The sequence below is a fragment of the Kogia breviceps genome, chromosome 3, assembly GCF_026419965.1.
Source record: "Kogia breviceps isolate mKogBre1 chromosome 3, mKogBre1 haplotype 1, whole genome shotgun sequence".
Taxonomy (NCBI): Eukaryota; Metazoa; Chordata; class Mammalia; order Artiodactyla; family Physeteridae; genus Kogia; species Kogia breviceps.
The window spans coordinates 150,181,585-150,201,815 of record NC_081312.1 but is presented as its reverse complement, the minus strand read 5'-3'; the positions used below and the strand labels follow the sequence as shown (position 1 = coordinate 150,201,815).

Sequence of the window (20,231 nt, the reverse complement as noted above, 5' to 3'; positions counted from 1 at the left end):
ACGTTTGCGGAGGGAGCTCCCTCTCTGTGCCAGGCACCGGGCCCGGATCTGGGGATTCCAGATGAGTAAGGTACAGGCTCTTGTCCCGGAACATCACACAGCCTGGCGGGGGAGACTCACAAGGAAGCAGAGAGCGGCGGTGGCCCGTGGCGGGCGCTGAATGCGCACATAGGCAGGAGGGATACTGCCAGAGCAGCGTGCAGAGCCAGGGAAGCTGAGCCCTGAAGAACAGCAGAAGGTACCAGGAGCAGGGTAAGGGTGCTCCGAGCGGAGGCAGAGGTGTGCACAGGCCTGGAGGTGAGCAAGGATGTTGGGGAGCGGTCAGAAGAGGGGCGGGCTGCGGAGCGCCTTTAGTCCCAGCCCAAAGAGTTTGGGCTTTGCGATGCGGGACACTAAGAAGCCACACAAAGGTCCGGTTGGAGGTGCACTTAGAAAAGTATCCTGCTGTCATTTGTGTTAAAAAAAAAAAAAAGAAAAGAAAAGAGGGGGCTGCAAAAATAAAGAATATGTATACATACACTCCTGAGTATTCACAGAATTTATCCAGAAGATATACAACAGTGATAGACAGTAGTTTCCTCTGGGGGTAGGACTGGTGGCTGAGCACAGGGGTGGGAGGGAAAACTTCACTGTGTATATTTTGTTCGTATTGAATTTTGAGACATGTGAATGAATCACCGTTCTGAAAAATAAACTAAACAAAAATTATTAAATTGAAAATTGTATTTATAAAAAAAGAAAAAGAGGGACTTCCCTGGTGGCCCAGTGGTTAAGACTTGCGCTGGCAATGCAGGGGGCCCGGGTTTGACCCCTGGTCAGGGAACTAGATCCCACGTACTGCAACTAAAAGAGCCTGCGTGCCACAACTAAGACCCGGTACAGCCAAATAAATAAATATTTTTCAAAAAGAAAAGAAATTAAGATCACTTTGGCTGTGTTGAGTAGGGAAAGTTGGAGAGACAGAGACTGGAAGCAGGGAGAACTGCAGAAGACTGAGGAGGTCTTGAGGAGTGATGGAGGGGGCGTGGGCCAGGCTGGGAGGCTGGGGGGCTGGGGGTTGGGAGCAAGCCCAAGGCTAGGGGTCACCAGCCTGGCAATAGGCACAGGGTTCAGCTTATCAGCTTTTCTGTGGCTACAAAAATATAAGGGGCATGAAAACAAAAGTGTTGCTTTTTAAAAGAAAACTGCAACATCCAAATGAACAAATGTTTGATTAGATACCTACAGAACAGAACTTATAGTGCCTATAAGTGCCTATAAGCCAATTGCCACGTACCTCACAGAGTAAATTATATTCAGTGTGCGTTAGTGTTAATAGGTTTGATATGTGGGGGGCGAAGGGATGCCCAATGGGAGCCCTGTGGGACCTGCCTCCATTCTGTACTTCCAGGGCTGAAGCCAGGCACCAGGGAAGTCACATCTTGGGCCAAATTTTTAGGGCTATGGATACTCCTAGACATCCTCACACAAAGGACCCCTCCTGCCCAAGATGAGCGGCAGGATGAGGCAGCTCCCACAGTGAGGCTCTTTCAAGGGAGGGGTACATGGAGAAACAGTGGTAGAATATCTGCAGTGAAAGGAAACCTTGAGACCATGGCGGTCAACCCCCTTCTTGGACAGAAGAGGAAGCTGAGCCCAGAGAGGGGCAGGGGCTGCTCCAAGGCCACACAGCCAGTTAGCTGCAGCATTGAAACTCACCCCACTTCCTCTGCCTCCCAGCCCTCGGCGGCCTCCGCTTGGCTCCACTGTTGCCCTGAACACCCACTCCCAAAGCCAGGAGACCTTCAGGGACCCCTCAGCCTTCCTCAGACAGAACTGTCAGTCATTCATCGCTCCAGAAGTAATACTGGTAGGATTCAGGAAGAACTCCTCATCCCAGGCCCTGAAAATGGCTGTACTTCCTGGGGGGAGGAGTGGAGGGGAGGTTTGGTCTAGGCCTCTGGACATTTGCCTGTGTCACAGGCTGGTGAGCTGGCCTTTCTGTAGCACAGTTCCCTCATCCCAGCAGGCCTCCTTCCTGTCAGCTCATGAAAACCACCAGTTCATCCAGCCTCACAGTCCTGATGTACACAAGGAAATGGATTTCCAGATTTGATTACATAAAAGTTAAACACTTACATGAAGCCAAAAATACCTCATATGAAGTTAAAAGTAAAATGACAATTGGAAAACATGTCAACAATGTAAATAAAAAGAGGAATAGTATCTATAATATATAAAGATTACCTACAAATTAGTTTTTAAAAAGCCGAGTAACCCACAGGAGGCAAGGTCCATTGAGATAGTAGCAGGAAAGGGATTCTGTATGGTAGGAAGAGTTGGACAAACCTGAGTGTCCTGGAGAAAGTCAAGGAGAGAGGACTCATTCTGTCTCAGTGGGTGCAGGACCAGCCTACCCTGTCTTTCTGCCTCCTGTTTTTGTTTTATTTTGTTCTGTTCTGTTTGTTTGGCCTCATTGTGCGGCATGTGGGATCTTAGTTCCCCGACCAGGGATCAAACCCGGGCTCCTGGCAGTGAGAGCAACAAGTCCTAACCACTGGACCTCCAGGGAATTCCCCCAACAAAGCATTCCTGATTGGACCAACCAGAGGTTTTCCAGAAGGGCAGCAGTATTCCTAGGGGCATTTACATTTCTGTGAGACATTTTTGGTTGTCATGATGATGGGGGCACTGTGAATATTTGGTGAGCTGGGGTGGGGGCTAGAATCCCTGAAAGTTCCACAGAACAAAGCTTTGGCCTGAATCCCACATGACTTTCAAATGTCCCATGGGACAGAGACATAGGTGAAAAATCTGAGCCTAGGATCTAATCTCACTTTACATGTTAACAGAAAGTTTTTTTGGCACGGCTTTAATATATATATTGAATATACACCATAGCACAACCACCACTGTGTACATTGAGGAAGCTTATGTTCTGTGTTGTTTAGAATCTTTCAAAAGTTACCATTTCAACACAGTCACATAGCAGTGGCATTTTAGTCACCAAAACAATCCATCTGTATCTGTCTGCATCCATCACTGCCATACTCATGGAGGTCTTCTATGCAGGTGAAGGCACCTGATTGTTTCATCATGTCTTCTAGAATACTCTAGAATCAAGAATACCTGGGGCTTCCCTGGTGTCGCAGTGGTTGAGAGTCTGCCTGCCAATGCAGGGGACACGGGTTCGAGCCCTGGTCCGGGAAGATCCCACATGCCGCGGAGCAACTAGGCCCGTGAGCCACAACTACTGAGCCTGTGCGTCTGGAGCCTGTGCTCCGCAACAAGAGAGGCCGTGATAGTGAGAAGCCCGCGCACCGCGATGAAGAGTGGCCCCCGCTCTCCGCAACTAGAGAAAGCCCTCGCACAGAAACGAAGACCCAACACAGCCAAAAATAAATAAATAAATAAAATTAAAGAAACAAAAGAATACCTGATAAATACTTAGGATGTATCTTGAAATACATATTATTTCATTATACATTTCCTTTTGTTTTTCCTTTACAGTTAGGGCATTGCATTGATATTTTTGCAATTATATGTGTTAGTGGGTTCTATTTTCTACAGATTTCATTAGGATAGTAATATTTGCTATGGAAAGGGGGCACTAGACCTGATGGGATTGGGAACAGCTGGTCTGAGCCAGTCAGTGCCATCTGCCCTGGTGAGGAGTACAGGTCCATGGATTGGGTAGAGAGTTTTCCCTCATCTTCTCACTTGCAAGAAAGTAATCCCATGTCCCTGATGACAACCAGCAGCCACCTTGTAATCACGAAGAGGGAATGTTCCTGAGGATAAAGCTAACATGAAGGATGGAGATGGAGGACCTGAATCCTTGGGGAGCTCACTGAGCCCTGATGCTACAATGTCCAAGGACATCCTTCTTCTGGACCTTCAGCTCTGTGAGATGTGTCCCTATTGGGAAGGCAGCTTCTCGGTACAATGGCATGAAGGGTTTGGGTTAAAGTAGCACTACGGCCTCAGTTTCCCCTTCAGAAAGAGAGAATCCTAGTGAGCAAGGATACACCCTCCTCTTACTATTGATCCCAACATGGCTGTTGATATTTCTGACCCTTAAAGGCCCCCAGGAGCCATATCTCAGAAGGGACAGCAGCCTCTGCAAACTTCTGCTGTAGGTTTCTCTCCACCTGAGAAATGTTTGTGGGGTTCAAAGTGGGTCTAGCAGAAAGGCCATGAGTCTAGGTATTTAAAAGAACTTGAGGTTGAGTATCACTGGGTAAGCCAAAAGTAGACTCACAGGCCCAAGCCACAGAAAAGCCAGCACGGCAGAATCACAGCCTGTTATGCAAATCTGGAAGGGACTTGGGAATTACCCCATCCAGTTCCCTTCTGTATCAGTCAGAATAAGCATTGTTATGCTACAGTAACAAACAACTCCCCAAATCGTAGTAGCTTGAAGCCACATCACTTATTTCTCACTCTTGTTTAAATACCTATTGCAGGTGCTCATTATAGTCACTCAGGTATGCAGGCTGAAGGGAGCTCCATATCAGCCAGTACTTCCACAATTGCTAAGGGAGAGAAATGAGAACATGGCAGACCCCAAACTAACCATCCCTTAAAGCTGCTCCTGAAAAATCTCTTCCATTCATGTTTCACTGGCCAGAACAAGTCACATGGCCATGCCTGTGTTCACCAGGGTTGGGACGTATAATCCTCCTGCAGGGAAGGTCGGTGAAGGGAGGGATACTGAATATGGGGAAACAGTACTACTGTGTCTCACACCTGGTTTGCAGTCTATGTGCCACCCTGATTCCACCTGGGCTCCCAGAGGAACCTTTCTATGAGAGCAGATCTGACTCTTCCCATTCCCATATGAGGGCTTTCAGGCGGACCCCATCCCTGACCAGACAAAGTTTAAGCCTACAGCCTGGCCATCAAAGCCATGGCCTCTGCCCACTTTGCCAGCTCCTCTCCTTTTATCCTCTATTTATTCATTTGTCCATAAACATCACCAAGTACTGACCACTATGCCAAATGCTGGGTATGAAAGTGTATCCAAGACCCCTCTAGGAGTCCCTTAAGGGGCAGGACTACCTCTTGCTCATACCTAATGACCCCCAGCTCCAGCAACCAGCCAAGTGCTTCATAGCTCAGGACCTCTGCCTAAAGCCCTGACATCCTCCCTCCTCTCACTTGCAGCCTGGTTCCTCCCTGACTTCTGCAAGCTGTGCTGTGCCATTCCTGGACACTCCACCATCACAGCAGCTATGCAATGTATTATTATTACACGGGCTTGTTCACTTGTCTATCTCCCCCAGCAGACTGTGGACTCCTCAAGGACTATCACGGGTAGCCCATTGTGAAAAATGGCAACAATTTAAATGTTCAACCATAAGGAACTGTTAAATGTGTCATGGCCATTTATGTTCTGGAATATTACAAAACCATTAAAAATAATGGGGTAATACTCTGAGTTAGTAAGTCTCCTTTAGAACTCCAACCTCAGATATAGCGGGGCAGCCTTATCTGTGGCAATAACCTGAGCGTCCACCAACAGGGTACTGGTGAGATGCACTGGAGTCCAGAATTGTATCAAATGCAGCTGTTAAAAAAGAATGAGACTGTTCTATACATGCTGCTATGGAACTATCTCCAAGACACACTTGAAAGGGAAAAAAGTAAGGTGCAAAACTGAGTGACTAGTGTGCTAACATTGTTAAACAAAACAGATACATGGAAAGAATGTACATAGAATGTCTCTGGACAGATATAAAAGAAACTGGTATCAGTGGTTGCCTCTGGAGTGGGGAACCAGGTAGGAAACTTACCTTTTCTGTCTACTCTTTGTACAGATGGCATATTTTACAATGTGCTTTAAAAAAAAAAGTCAGGAAGAAAACGTAATATCCTGGTAAAGCGTTCAAGATATCTTGTTATCTTGAAGTGATAAATTTAGATTTCAAAATCGTAGGTACAATATGACCACTATTTTTCTAGAGAAAAATGTACACTGCATCTCAATGTACAGAAGTGTTGCATTGTGTGCTATTTTAATAAATTTGTTTATTTATTTATTTATTTTTGGCTGCGTTGGTCTTCGTTGCTGTGTGCGGGCTTTCTCTAGTTGCAGTGAGCGGGGGCTACTCTTCATTGTGGTGTGCAGGCTTCTCATTGCAGTGGCTTCCCTTGTTGCGGAGCATGGGCTCTAGTTGAGTGGGCGTCAGTAGTCGTGGCACGTGAGCTCAGTAGTTGTGGCTCGTGGGCTCTAGAGCACAGGCTCAGTAGTTGTGGCACACGGGCTTAGTTGCTCCATGGCATGTGGGCTTTTCCCAGGCCAGGGATCGAACCCGTGTCCCTTCCCTTGGCAGGTGGATTCTTAACTACTGTGCCACCAGGGAAGTTCCTGCTATTTTAACTTAGTTTTGACATTCTCCTGATGAAAATTCAAACAGTAGAAAAGGGTATAAACATAAAAATATACATTCTCCTATTGCTTCCCTCAGTTGGGCTTCCTGTAGCCTCTGCTCAGCTTATGTTACCAAAAACATTAATAGTCATTAAGTTGGAGTGGAGGACTGCAGGGATATTTTCTTTTCTGTACTTTTCTGAAATTTCTAATTTTTCTCAATAAGCATATATATTACTATGGAAAGAAAAAAATACATACTTTTTTAAAGTGCTTGGAATTAAGAGAAGCCTTTCTTCCTCACTTCCTTCCTTCCTTCCTTTCCTCCCTCAACTCTGAAGAAACATGCTTGGTGCTCCTCCACCACCATTTCCATCTACACCATCCCCCCAGCAACAACTTTTGTAAGTTCCAGGAAAGGCTTCTGGTTCCATTTTAAATAAAATCCTCCTTCCTCACCTTCTGCTCTGCCCTCATTGCCTCTACCCTCCCCTCCCTCCTTAAACCTCTGCCACCCAGACCTCCTTCAGGTGCAGAGCAGCACCAGGGAGAGAAACCTGTTGATTTTCTCGAGGGACTGATCCCAAGAATTCTGTCTTGTTCTTCCTCAGAGACTCTGGAAATGGATCCAAAACACAGGAAGGGAGAAAGGGAAGCAGCCTGAAAAACACCTCTTTCATGGGATCTCCAGTTAAAAACAACAGGCCTTGTTAAAACCTCACCTTCAAAAAAAACCTCACCTTCATGAGGCTCCTTCCCAGCCTAATTGTCGCCATGGCAATGACCCCTAGCGGCCATCCTTAATTAACTTGGAGTCAGAGTCACCAAATGAACTCCTCCAGTAAATTGCCTGCCAGCTCAGGCAGTCACACGGCTCCTCCTCTATCCTTTGGCCTCCAGCACAGGTGATGGGGCAGAAAATTCTCAGCCCCAGCCTTCCTTTCTATCTCCTGATTCTCCCTGGCAGGTCAGGGCAGGGGTTCAGACCCATGATAATACTAATAATAATAGGAATAATAATAGCTACTATGCGAAATGCTTTATTTGCGTTATCTCTTTTAATCTTCACAGTAATACTACTAATAATAGAAATAATAATAGCTACTATGCGAAACGCTTTATTTGCATTATCTCTTTTAATCTTCACAGTAATCCTATGAGGGTTGCACTACTGCTACCCACCTTTTTCAGATGAGGAAACTGAGGCACAGAGAGACTAAGCCAGTAAGTGGCAGAGCTGGTATTTAAACATAGGCTCCAGAGCCACCCTTGTAATCCCTCCACTGGAGGTGAAGTTCACAGGGTCACCTGCTTCTCTTGAGCACAGTAAATACCTGAAGTTTCTTGTCTACTACTTTCCAGCTGTGTGACTTTGGGCCACTTGGTTCACATCTCTGAGCCTGGTTCCTCATCTAGAGCAGGTGATTAAAGTGGGTCAGGGGTTGGGGCCTGAAGAGCCTCATCCGTTCTATTCAATAATGACTCCTGACTCCATCAGAACCTTCCTGTTGTCTTCACCCTGGTGTGGTTTCAGAAGCAAGACGGCATGAAGGTTAAGAGATAATAAATGTGATCATCCATGCAAAGCCCTGAGCACAGTGCCTGCCCATAGTAAGTGTTCAGTGAATATTAGTTGTTATTATTTTCACTAAGTGGATTAAACTGTCTCAGCTGTCCAAATGTAGAGATGGCCCTGAGAAAGACCTCCTCCAGAATGGGGCTAACAGTCGGGAACATGGGGAAAAGGAAGCAGTGGAGATGGCCCAGGTGCCACCAGTTTTAGGATACGTGAGCAAAAGACTCAGGCAGCTGTGGGAGAATACACTGGAAGAGCAGAGTATAGCTGTGGACCAAAGATGGTAGCCACCATCTCGCCCTGGCCTTGCCCATTGAACATGCTTCCATCAGCCTAACCAGACCAGATCAGGAGGTCCAGGCAACAGCCATCAAGGCACATTCCAGCCAGAAGGAATACGCACTTTCCCTCCCACAAGAGACACTCCCTGGAAGGTGCACAAGATACTTCTGCTTACATCCAGTTGGCCAGAACTTAGACACAGATCCATACCTAACTCCAAGAGAGGCTGGAAATGCAGTCTTCCTTTTGGGCATGCATGGGGAAAGGGAGACAATCCAGGCTTTGCCACAAACCTTCAAGTTCTTCTCTACACCACCCCTGAGTAATATTTCTAAACTGAAACTTCTGACCATGTCTAAATCCTTCAATGTCTCCCCATGGCCTTCAGCATGAGCTCCAAATGTATAAGCATGGATTATAAAGCCCTGAAGGATCTGTCCCCATTGCTTGCCACTTATCCTTCATTCTAGCCACTCTGGGCCACTGGCCTTCTCTAAATCAGCCATGCTTCCATGACTCTATGCTTTTGCCCATGCTTGGAATGCCATTTTTCTCTCTTCTCCATTTAGTTAGAATATTATCTCCTCCCTAGAGTCTTCCCAGGGTCAGAGAGAAAGAGGTGACCAGGACAGACAGGAAAGGGTATGCATTCAGACTTGGGCTGGGGAAGGAGGAGGCATTCTGCTGTCCAGGGCTAAAGAGAGGCCCGAGCTGGAGATGCAGCAGCCTTACATGTGCCAGCAGGAGGCAAGCTGGGGCTACCCTTGAGTCTTTGAGATGGGAAAAGATAATGGGTTCCAATTTGTTCCTCAACCCCCATTTGACAGATGAGAAAACTGAGACCTGGAGACAGGCAGTAACTTGCCCAAGGTCACACAGAGGCAGAGTAGGGACTCTTGGTCCCCCACTGGTGCTCACACCACACTTGCATTACTAGGTTTAGCCTGTATATGGATATTTTATGGGACAAGGGGCAGTCCTGGAGGCATCATGCCAGGAGGTGTGGTTCATGAAGGGGCAGGATGGGCAGGGGGTACCCAGAGGCCTAGTCTCTCAGCAGCAACCTTTGCAGCCCCAGGGAAACACACACATGGGTGGCCTGGGGGCTGCACGTGGCCTGGATCTGCAGTTCTCCCATGACTTCAGGAGGGGACGCAGAGCAGCTAAAGAGAGGTGACAGAGGTCAAGGAGCATCCAAGGGAACGCAGGCTCCACTTCTGCAGCCTCGGCACCTGAGAGCACAAGGTTGGTCCTTGTCTCCACCCTTGGTAATAGAGACAGGGCGCTTCGTGCTCCCCCACTAGACAGTGAACTCACAGCCATTGTTCCACAGGTGGGCACTGGGTGAGAGAGCCCACCTCTGCTTCTCAGGGCTGCTCATCAAGGCTGCTTGGGGATCACTGTGATCCTAAGGTCTGGGGACTCTCACTGAGCCCAGGGTCCCTGAGAGAAAAGCCTGCTACCATCTGCCTAAATGACAGGCCAAGGAGAGTCAGACTATATTTGGGGGCATTGAATCTTTCCCAACTTGAAAAATAAGGCAAAAAGAGATATCTACTGCACTCCTGAAGGGAGGCTGAGCAAGGGAGGTGGCTCTGGAGAGCCTCAAGCCTGGGCATGGGGCCTGCCAAAGGGTATGTGGTCCAAGGCCACCCAGGTTCACTGGTTGGTGGGAAGCAAGAATGTGTCCTAACACTCCCAGGGCCCATTGCAATCTGGTCCCTATGAGGTTAAGGGGCTGCAAAGCTCTGATCTCACAAGGGTGAATGTCAAACCATTTCATCAGCTGGGATCTTGAGTTCAAATGAAAAAGAAGAGGAAAATGAAAACTCCGCTAAACATGTGTGCCCTGAATGTATTATTAAGGCTCAGATAGGTTCTGAGCTGATTTTAGAAGCATGTGGAAGGTTAAGGGCATGGTCTGCCAATGGGGCACTTATCTGGCTGAAAATGTTTAGCCCAGGGCTTTACCACCTCATGGGGTTCCATCCCTTTGGCCAACCTGCCAGCCCCCAGTCCATTTTTCTCTTTCTTAGCCTGCCTGGCTATGTCAATGCCAGCTACCATTTCCTCCTACTCTCTCTTGGTCTTCCCTCTAATCAACCAACCCAGACTCCCATTTCTCAAAGAGGACCTCTTTGAGGATATATCCAAGGGGCAGTTCTCAGTCCTCATCTTACATGGCCTGTCAGTATATTGGACACTTTTGATCTCTCCTTCCTTCTTAAGACATTTTCCCCCTGGCCTCAAGGATACCACTTTCTTTGTTCTCCTACTCAAAGACTCTCTCTCTTGGCCTCCTTTACTGATTCTCATCTTCCTCCCCTCAGAATCAAAGTACCCCAGTGTTCAGCCCTTAGAATATTTTTTTTCTTTCTACACTTACTCCCTAGGAATTTCACTTGCCTCATGGTTTTAAATAAGACCTATAATGCAACAACTCCTAGGTTTAAAACTCCAACCTGGGCCTCTCCCCTGAATGCCAGGCCTATAAGTCCAGTTGCCTATGGGACCTGCCCCCCACTCAGCTTTCGGATAGGCCTCTCAAACTTAACATGTCGAGAGCCAAGCTATCTTTTTTTTTGGCCACGCCACTTGTGGGTTGTGGGATCTTAGTTCCCTGACCAAGGATCGAACCCAGGCCCTCAGCAGTGAAAGCGCAGAGTCCTAACCACGGGACCACCAGGGAATTCCCAAGCTGATATCCTCAATCCCAAAATTCTGCTCTTACTTCTATCTTGTCAGTTCAGGAAGTAGAAACTTCATCCTTACAGAAGCTCAAATCAAACCCCTGTAATCATCCTTGATTCCACTATTTCTCTCACACCCTACCTCCAACCCCTCAGCAAATCATAGCAGTTTTGCCTTCAAAATATATGAGAAATTAGCCAGTTCTCACCCTATCACTACTATCCTGATAGGTGTTTAAGGTGGGAGAAGTAGGCAGGGGCTAGATCATTGAAGGGGAGAGAAGGTGTCTTGGCTGTGGTGAGAACATTTAAGTTTTACTCTGAATTATATGGAAGACCATTGGAAAACTTTAAATATGCTGAGATTTCTCTCTTGAAAAAACTACTCTGGGTGCTGAGTGGGGAATGAATTGAGGGGGCAAGGCTGGAAGTAGTGAGGCCTGTTAGGTAGCTATTGAGGTTTGGAGGCAGGATGATGATGATGTGCATTACTTTCCTTCCGTAAAGAATCCCCCACCTCAGTTCCACCGGAGGAGCCCGTCTCCGAGGCTGGAAGGCGGGCCCGGGGTGTGGCTGAATCAGCTCGCTCTGTCGGTAACACCGGCAGAGGCGGTCCGCGTTTCAGCACCACAGTGTGGACAGCTCCCGTCCCTTTTCAGAATTGGGAGCCTCGGCGTTCAGCCCGCGCCCAGCGCCCTCGCTGGAAGCCGGTGGCCAGGGGAAGCGGCCCAGCCCTGGACTTAGGCGAACACCCTTCCTTTGGAAACCTCCGTTTGCCACACTCTAAAATGTAGTTAATAACGCCGTCGCTCTGCCTCACAAGGCCGCTGCAAGCGCCGACAAGCCAGCTACCCAAGGACTTTGGGAACACCAGTGGATGGGGCTGCCTGAGGGCAAGACCTCTTAAAAGAGTTTCCGGGACTTCCGGTCCAGTGGTTAAGACTCTGTGCTTCCAATGCAAGGGACGCTGGTTCGGTCCCTGGTCTGGGAACTAAGGTGCCATATGCCGCGGGGCGCGGCCAAAAAAAAAAAGAATTTCCCTACAGACCCCCGAGTTCATTTCCCCGACTTTGGAGAATTTAAAATGAAGCTGAGTCTTCAGCGGGTTGGGGGAAAGAGCTGTTCGAAACCTAATCTGGGGTGCCTCTCGCACAGCCCTTGCCCCTGGTCTCCTGCACCACTGTGCGTGGAGTCGCTCTTGACAAAGCTCTGGAGAACTAAGCTACTTCTCCAAGAGTTGGACAATCAGTCTGAACTGTTCCAGACAGTGCAGATTTTCTCCCTCCAACAGCAGAGTTTCTCCGGGATGGAATGGCGAGAGCCAGGACTCCATTCCTGCCCTTCCCGTCACTGGGCCCTAACCAAATCTAGTTCCTCTTGATGTGTTTGAACTGGTTTGATTTTCTTGTTTGGAGATTGGCAGGATTCCTTTTCTCGGAGTTGGGGAGCACCACTTGGGAACAGCAGACTGAAGGGATCTTGCTGTGCCAACTCAGGCTCTCAAAGATGCAGTCTTGCTAGGTCAGGGAAGCCAGGAGGGAACACGAGATTTCTCTCTCTAAAATGACTTTTGGGTTTTGGGTCCCCAGAGAGGAGCTTCCTCTCAGCTTCCCTGAGGGAAGGGGAGTGGAGAGTCAGACTCTGGCCTTAGGGATGCTGGCAAACCACAGTGGGAGCCAACCTGGACATCCGGAATGGCCTCAACTGCTAAACCCTGCATCAGTCTGGCTCTCCAGCACTCTCTGCAACTGCCCAAGTCCATACGGTCATCCGGCCGGCCATTTGGCCCTCTCTCCTTCCCTTCCCTCCAGAGTGGAGGCCCAGGAGTCCTCTGGAGCCTTCCCACACTGTGAGGGGGCTCGGTCTTTTATTTATTTATTTTTAAATTTATTTATTTTTGGCTGCATTGGGTCTTCCTTGCTGCGTGCATGCTTTCTCTAGTTGCAGCGAGTGGGGGCTACTCTTCGTTGCGGTGCATGGGCTTCTCATTGCGGTGGCTTCTCTTGTTGCGGAGCACGGGCTCTAGGTGTGCGGGCTTCTGTAGTTGTGGCTCACAGGCTCTAGAGCGCAGGCTCAGTAGTTGTGGTAAACAGGCTTCGTTGCTCCGTGGCATGTGGGAACTTCTGAACTCATTGTACAGATGGGGAAAGTGAGGCGCTGGAGGTGACCTACCCTGTCCAGGGTACCACTTTGGTTCCTCTGACCAAGACTCCAGGTGAAGGGGACATCTACCCTCAGCCAGAGTTACTGTGTCTCTCCTCCTTCCCAGGGGCTTCAGCACCCCATTTCAGGAACTTCTAAAGGGGCCTTGGGAACAATGGCTGCTGCTTCGTCTTTATTTATTTATTATTTATTTATTTTATTTATTTATTTTTTGCGGTACGCGGGCGTCTCACTGTTGTGGCCTCTCCCATTGCGGAGCGCAGGCTCCGGAGGCGCAGGCTCAGCGGCCATGGCTCACCGGCCCAGCCGCTCCGCGGCATGTGGCATCTTCCCAGACCGGGGCACGAACCCGTGTCCCCTGCATCGGCAGGCAGACTCTCAACCACTGCGCCACCAGGGAAGCCCTCCTTCATCTTTAAATGAGGAGAATAAGACTCCTCAGATGAGCATGAGGATGAAAGAAGATAAAAATTCAGCAATATATCCAGCACTCAGTCCTGAATGGGGGATTGAAAGTCTCCCCAAAGGAGCCCACATCCCCCTAAGGGGTTAGTAGTTTGGCTCCAGATGGTTCATAAGGATTAACTGACCCGACCAGGGTCACACAAATGGAAACGTGTAGCTCCACGACTCCAAGCTAAGTTCTCTCGGAGCGCCTGAGAGAGCAGGAGCCAGGTTCCAGACGAGTCTGCTGGGGCAAAAGGTGTGGGCGAGGCACTGGCAGGGCCAACAAGGCTGCCCGCAGCTGTGCAGCTGGAGTCGCTGGCTCCGACCAGTTCTTTGGGCCTTTTGGGTGGGCAAGGAGCTGAGCAGACGCATCCCAGGCGGGTCCCCTCACTCCCCCACCTCTCTCCACATCCCACCGGCAGACCTCATCCTCACCCTTGGGGCGCGGGGGTGCTGGAGGTGAGGAGCGCACCTGCGGTGGGACGAGGAGAAAACCATCTTAGGTCATTCCGTTTCTCAAAGTCTTTTTGATGCCTGCATTTCCAAGCCGAGACTCAAACTGTTTTTTAATTAGCCACGATGATGGATTGTCGACAGCTCTGTTATTTTAAAATATCTGTGAACAACTATTACGTACATACATATACATATATACATACCAGGGCTCCCAAATTAGCTCTTCTCTCAGCTTCGGACCCGCCACCGCAGGGTAGTGGTGGAGAAAACAGCGCGGCAGGAAGTGGAATCAAGAATGTCACAGTCAAGGCCAGATCCCACGTGGCACCCCCACCTTGTGCAAAGGGGCTCAGGTTTTACCTCTTCCCGGGTCTCCGCAGGGGTGGCGTGAAGGGCTGGGGGAAGGATACGGTTTTCACTTCCAAACTGCCGTGAAGGAGGCCCTTGCGCCTACGCCTCGAAGACCACAAAGTCTCCCAGCGACTCTAAGCGAGAAGTACTGGGTGCCTACTCTGAGCTGGGTGCTGAGGGCGCAGCGGAGAAGCAGAGCGCACCGCGGCCCTCCACCAGCGCAGGTCACCACCAACTGGGCTTCCCTAGCCCAGGCCCGTGCAGGACCCAAACCGGGGCCCCTCGCGCTCAAGAAGTCGGCCTCCACGACAGCGTTCGTTCCAGGCAGGGCACCTCACTGCTCCACCAGAACCCCCAACTTTCCAGCTATCCTGCGGGTGCGGCACTGGCGGGTGCACCGCACACGGTGGGTACTCTGTCGAGGGTAATTTCCGCTAGCTCGGCTTGAAGGAGCCGGCCACGTTGTGGCGACTCGGGCTCCCCCTGCTGGCATCCTCGGTAACAACCTGAGCCCGGACCAGAGGCGAAAACTGGAAAGCTTATTTTTTTTAAGCTATAGGGGACCCTCTAACCACCACTGTCTGCCATCCCCGACCCCAAACCCTCCTCCCACCAAAGTTACATGCGAGAAGATTCCGGGAAGATCTTATGTTCCTGTAACTTTACTCTAAATGCAAACAAAATGAAAAATGCACACATCTACCAACAAATATGTTCGGAGCACTCTAATATTAATCATTTTTCCTGGGACTTACCTGGTGGTGCAGTGGTTAAGAATCCGCCTGCCAATGCAGGGGACATGGGTTCCAGTCCTGATCCGGGAAGATTCCACATACCACGGAGCAACTAAGCCCACGCTCCACAACTACTGAGCCTGCACTCTAGAGCCCACAAGCCACAACTACTGATCCCACGTGCCACAACTGCTGAAGCCCGCGCGCCTACAGCCCGTGCTCCGCAACAAAAGAAGCCACCGCAATGAGAAGCCCATGCACCACAACGAAGAGTAGCCCCCGCTCACCACAACTAGAGAAAGTCCGCGCACAGCAACAAAGACCCAACACAGCCCCCAAAATAAATAAATTAAAACAAATAAATTTTTTTAAACCCTTAAAATAATCACTTTGGCTAACACTAACTGAGCAAGTGCTGCATGCAAGACATTGTTGGGCTCTTCTACATGAATTTAGTTCATTAAACCCTCACAACAACCCTAGCAGGGTGGTATTGTTATTATCTCTACTTTATAATTGAAGACACTCAGGCTCCAAGAGTTGTGTCCAAGGTCACACATAGCTGGTAAGTAGCTTTGAACCTCGGCTGTCCCCAGTGCCCAGGCCACCAACCACTACATTACACCCTGGAACACTGTGATTAAAAAGAGAAAAAAAGAAAGAGGAATTGGCTTCAAAGGATCTCTTGTTCTCTAATTTCCCTGGGGAATTTCTCCTAAAAAGAGAAACAGATGAATGTTTCATCTAGAGAGAGACGTAAGGGTTTTCCTGGTCACTTCCCGGGTATGCATTTCCTGTGGCACCAGGATAAGATGGTTTCCCCACATTTCAAAGGAGAGGTAAGGTTAAAAAAAATTTAAAACATGCAAATCACTAGCAGTTTGAGTTCCCCACCTCCCTTCCTTCCAGGAGGGAAGAGAATGAGGCTTAATAAAGAAGCCAGGAAACATGAAGGAACTCCAGGAACCATCACCACCTCAAAGTGGATCCATCACACTCTATCTGCGCCTCTCCTTTGTTCCTGGGCACTTGGAGTGGGCCCCAGCCCTGCCCTCATCATGGGCCTAGGGACAGCTTTGGTGTGAGGTGATAAGTGCTGTGATAAAATTACACTGTGCAGGGTGAGTTAGGGAACAACCATTCACCCTGGAAAGAGTGTCACAGTGAGACAGCCATGGACCCAGATGCGAGTCCAAGAATCTTAGAGTAGAAAGAGGCCTTGAATATCAGCGAATCTATCATTTATACCACACGGGGACTTCCAAGGTGCCACAACTATACCTCAGGCACAGGACATCAAATGGGCCACTCCAGTCCCTGATTCCAATATTCCAATGTGGAAACTAGAAACTCATTTCGTCACTTTCCACTCAGCCCCAGCTTCATCACTGTACCCTGCCCCAGGCCTGTATATTGTGTGTGGTTGCCCCTTTTAAGACTCTAAGTTTTTTTGAAGACAGGTTTATATGTTATTCATCATTGTATTCTAAGCTCTGAGCACAGGATCTGACACAGGAGCACAGGAGGGGCTGAACTAAGCAAATTCCCCCAAAGCATCCCTGACTGGTGATCATCTTGCCCCTATTTGAATCCTCCCAGAAATGGGGCACTCACTACTTCTCCATGGGACGGCTTCCCCTGTGAGTCAGTTGGTTGGTTGTGTTCTTCCTTCTGTAGCCTCCCAGACCTAGTAGCACCCACGGAGCCTTTCCTGAGACCTAGGAAAAGCTACAGATTGTACCAGAGAGCCTTCTGTCTTTGGAGCCCAGTTGGAAGGGGGAAAGTGGGAAAGGGAGATTTCTCTTCCCAAAGGGCATGAGGAGACCCACCTGAGCCCCAACGGAGAATCCAGCCCATCTGGAGGTTGAATTCACACACAGTGTGTAGTTGGTTGGAGGTTTACTCTGGAAACTCCCTTGCATGTCTGGCCATGAGTGTCTGGGAGAGGCTGGCCAGGAAATGCTAAAACACTGTAATGGCATTTTGGTTCCAGAGTATTTTCCTGAGTTTTCTCACGTTAGTGTGAGTTATCAGATGTGCATGTGTCCATGCATGAGTGTGCATGACAGTCTGTATTTGAACACAGGCTAGGCATGGATCCAAGAACATGACCAGAGCAAGTCTGTATCCTGGGGAGGGAGAGGGGTGTGGCATCACCACACCGTGCACAAGCTGGTGAATGTCCTAGAGCCACAGAAGAAATGGGGTCTGGATAACCCTAGGGGTGTATATGTATGCATATATGAGTATGTGTGTGTTCACAAACAAACCCCAGTCTGGGTGGTTTGTGTGTGTGTGTATGCACAAAGACAAAAACAAACTGGTTGTGGACTTCCCTGGTGGTGCAGTGGTTAATAATCCTCCTGCCAATGCAGGAGACATGGGTTCGAGCCCTGGTCCGGAAAGATCCCACATGTTGCGGAGCAACTAAGCCCGTGCACCACAACTACTGAGCCTGTGCTCTAGAGCCCATGAGGCACAACTACTGAGCCCACGTATCACAACTACTGAAGCCCGCATGCTTAGAGCACATGCTCTGCAACAAGAGAAGCCACCGCAATGAGAAGCCTGCGCACTGCAACGAAGAGTAGCCCCCACTCGCTGCAACTAGAGGAAGCCTGCGTGCAGCAACGAAGACCCAACGCAGCCAAAAATAAAAATAAATAAATAAATAAATTTATAAAAACAAACAAACTGGTTCTATGCCTGGGTGACAGTGCATGTGGTATGCGTGTATATTTACAAGCATTTCTAACCTGGTTCTGTGACATTGTGATCTTGTAGCTGAGCATTTATGTATGCATGTATGCATGTGCATATGTGTGTCTACAATGTAACCCCAAGACTATACGTGAATGACTAGGTGTGTTTGTGTGATTAGATGCGAAGCCAAATCTGAGTCAGGGTCTGGATGACTCTGTCTGTGTGTGTGTTTTTCCTTCACACCCCAGCATGCATAGTCCCCAATCCCATGGACACATGTGGGTGTTCTGACTACAGAGGCTGAGCCCAGGTAGGTCCCCAGGCTGGCTGAGCATGTAGGGGAGTATGTATGGGTGACGTGTTTAGGGGCAACCTCGCCGAGCCTTTGTCTAATGCCCATTCTCCATGGTCTCTAAATTCCTCACCCTGGCAGAACCTAGGCTGTCCTTGCTCCCAGACTCCCTTCCCCAAGGGGTCCCTTTAACTTGCAGCCCCTTTCCAGGCCAGGAGGCTGAGAGTTGGGGGATATTCATCTCGGGGCGGTTTTTGTTCCCTCTCATGAAAGGCCTCAATGGCTGGGAATACCATTCTAATTACAGGGAAGCCTAGCTTATGTGGGGGACACAAAGGGCTGTGGTCTCATAGCAGCTCCTTCCATCCGTCAAATAAGGCTGTCTAATGACAGGGTGAGAGCTGTGAATGCCTAAAACAAACTCGAAAAGGAGGGAAAATAAAGCCGCCGGGGGCTTAAAATATATTAAATTACCCTGATTAGGAGTTGTGGATTTGCAGGAGCTGGTTGGAGAGGCTGGGGAGGCTTTTCACTTGGGGGGGAGGGGTCAGTAGGTCGGGAGGGGTTCACAGAGCCCGGGTCCATTCTCATGCTAACACCAGGGACACACTACAGGCTTAGTGGGCTGGAAAATAGAAATGAATTTGCCATAATCCTCCTCCTCCTCCTCCCAAGCCCAGGAGAAGCGTTGCCTAATTGCAGCCCCTTAGAGGCGCTGGGCATTGGGGCAGGGCCACACCCTGGAACCTGGGCCCCTCGGCCTTCTCAACCCTCATTCCTTTTTCCTGTAGGGCAGGCTCAGGGCCTGGCAGTGGATCAGAGCATGGTGTGTGTGTGGGGGGTGGGGGGGGGGAGCGTAGTGCCAGTGTGCATGTGCATGAGTGTGCACACACACTCACACTCCCTCCTTTTGAGGGTGCAATTATTCACAATCATCCCTTTCCACATCCACATGCCATGCACAAACACAAATACCCCTTCACTTCTCCAAACACACCCCTTCACACACACACTTCTGTAGGCACAAATACAACTCCACACAACTTGCAGACACATGTACCCCTTCATGGGTGAATACACACAGGCCCCAACATACTTTCACAGGCACCCATGCATGGACACACACTCCTCCTTGGTGGCCAAATGCTGCTTCCTAGACATGAACATATCCCTCCAGATATGCCCTCAAACCACAGACTTAGTATAATTTCAATGCTTACAGCAGAAGAAACTGAGGCTTAGAACACAGCCAAGGGACTGTGCCACCTGTGTCACTCTATGTAACTGCTGCAGGACCTTGGGTTGGTCTATTCCCTACCTGGGCCTCAGTTTCCTACTATTAAAAGGAGGTGCTTGGACTAAATGTTCTAGAAAACCCCAGCCTAGAAATTGGCTAGGAGGGGCCAGGTGTTAGGGGTTACTCCTCCTGCCCCTTCCCTGCCTCTGCATTTATGTGTGCAAACACACACACTCCACAATGCACATAATAACGATTTTCTCAGTTTTGCAGGGTTACAGACTAGAGAGAGGCCTGCGAGTCCAGTGGCCTGCGTCCGCGCAAGTCCCGCTGCAGGTGGCGCTGCCGCCCGCCCACTCACCTACCTACCTACCTTCCTACCTTCGGCCGCTCCTGTCTGTGGCTCCGTCCGTGCGACTTTGTCGGTTTGGGACGCGGGGGAGTCAGGTGTGGATTTGAACCATAGAGTCCCACAGTGTGGCGCCCGGAACCCAGGAGAGGCATCCAAACACGTTCCTCCCCGGCCTAGGACGCCCTCTGCCGGCGGATCTGGAACAGGAGCGCCCGGAGGAGGCCGTACGAAGGCACGTGACCATCAGGCCTGACCCGAACAGTCAGCGCCCTGAAACCTACTCCCCCCAGTACTCCGCTCAGCTGAGGTAAGCCAGGGAAGAGCTGGCCAGAATGGAACGGAGACTGCGAAAGTAAACTCCGCAGAGGGAGCGTAGCAACCGCAAGGCCTCGCCGCCCCTTTCCTCTCGCGGTCTCTAGAAACACCCCTCTCCTTACAGCGCCTCGCAATGAGCCCGCGGGTACGAGCGAGCGGAGGGGCCAGGGGCCAGGGTGGGCGGGCACACCCAGGGTCCGCCGCCGGCTGCTGGCCAACCTGAACCAATCGGCCTCAGCGTTTCCATCTGAGCTGTGGGCAAGGGAGAGCTCTGGGCAGCC

The 20,231-nt window shown here is 49.8% G+C and overlaps 1 long non-coding RNA gene across 1 annotated transcript in view; it reads right to left on the bottom strand.

Annotated features, from left to right (window-relative positions):
• LOC136793942 (uncharacterized) overlaps positions 1–19,815 on the bottom strand; it is a 47,138-nt gene extending 27,323 nt beyond the window's left edge. Inside the window, exons 1-2 of the long non-coding RNA XR_010840041.1 lie at positions 19,657–19,815; positions 14,170–14,361 (exon numbers count right to left, since the gene is read on the bottom strand). This is a non-coding gene — a long non-coding RNA (uncharacterized lncRNA). The remainder of the gene's footprint in view (positions 1–14,169; positions 14,362–19,656) is intronic.
• Between the last annotated feature and the right edge of the window lie 416 nt (positions 19,816–20,231).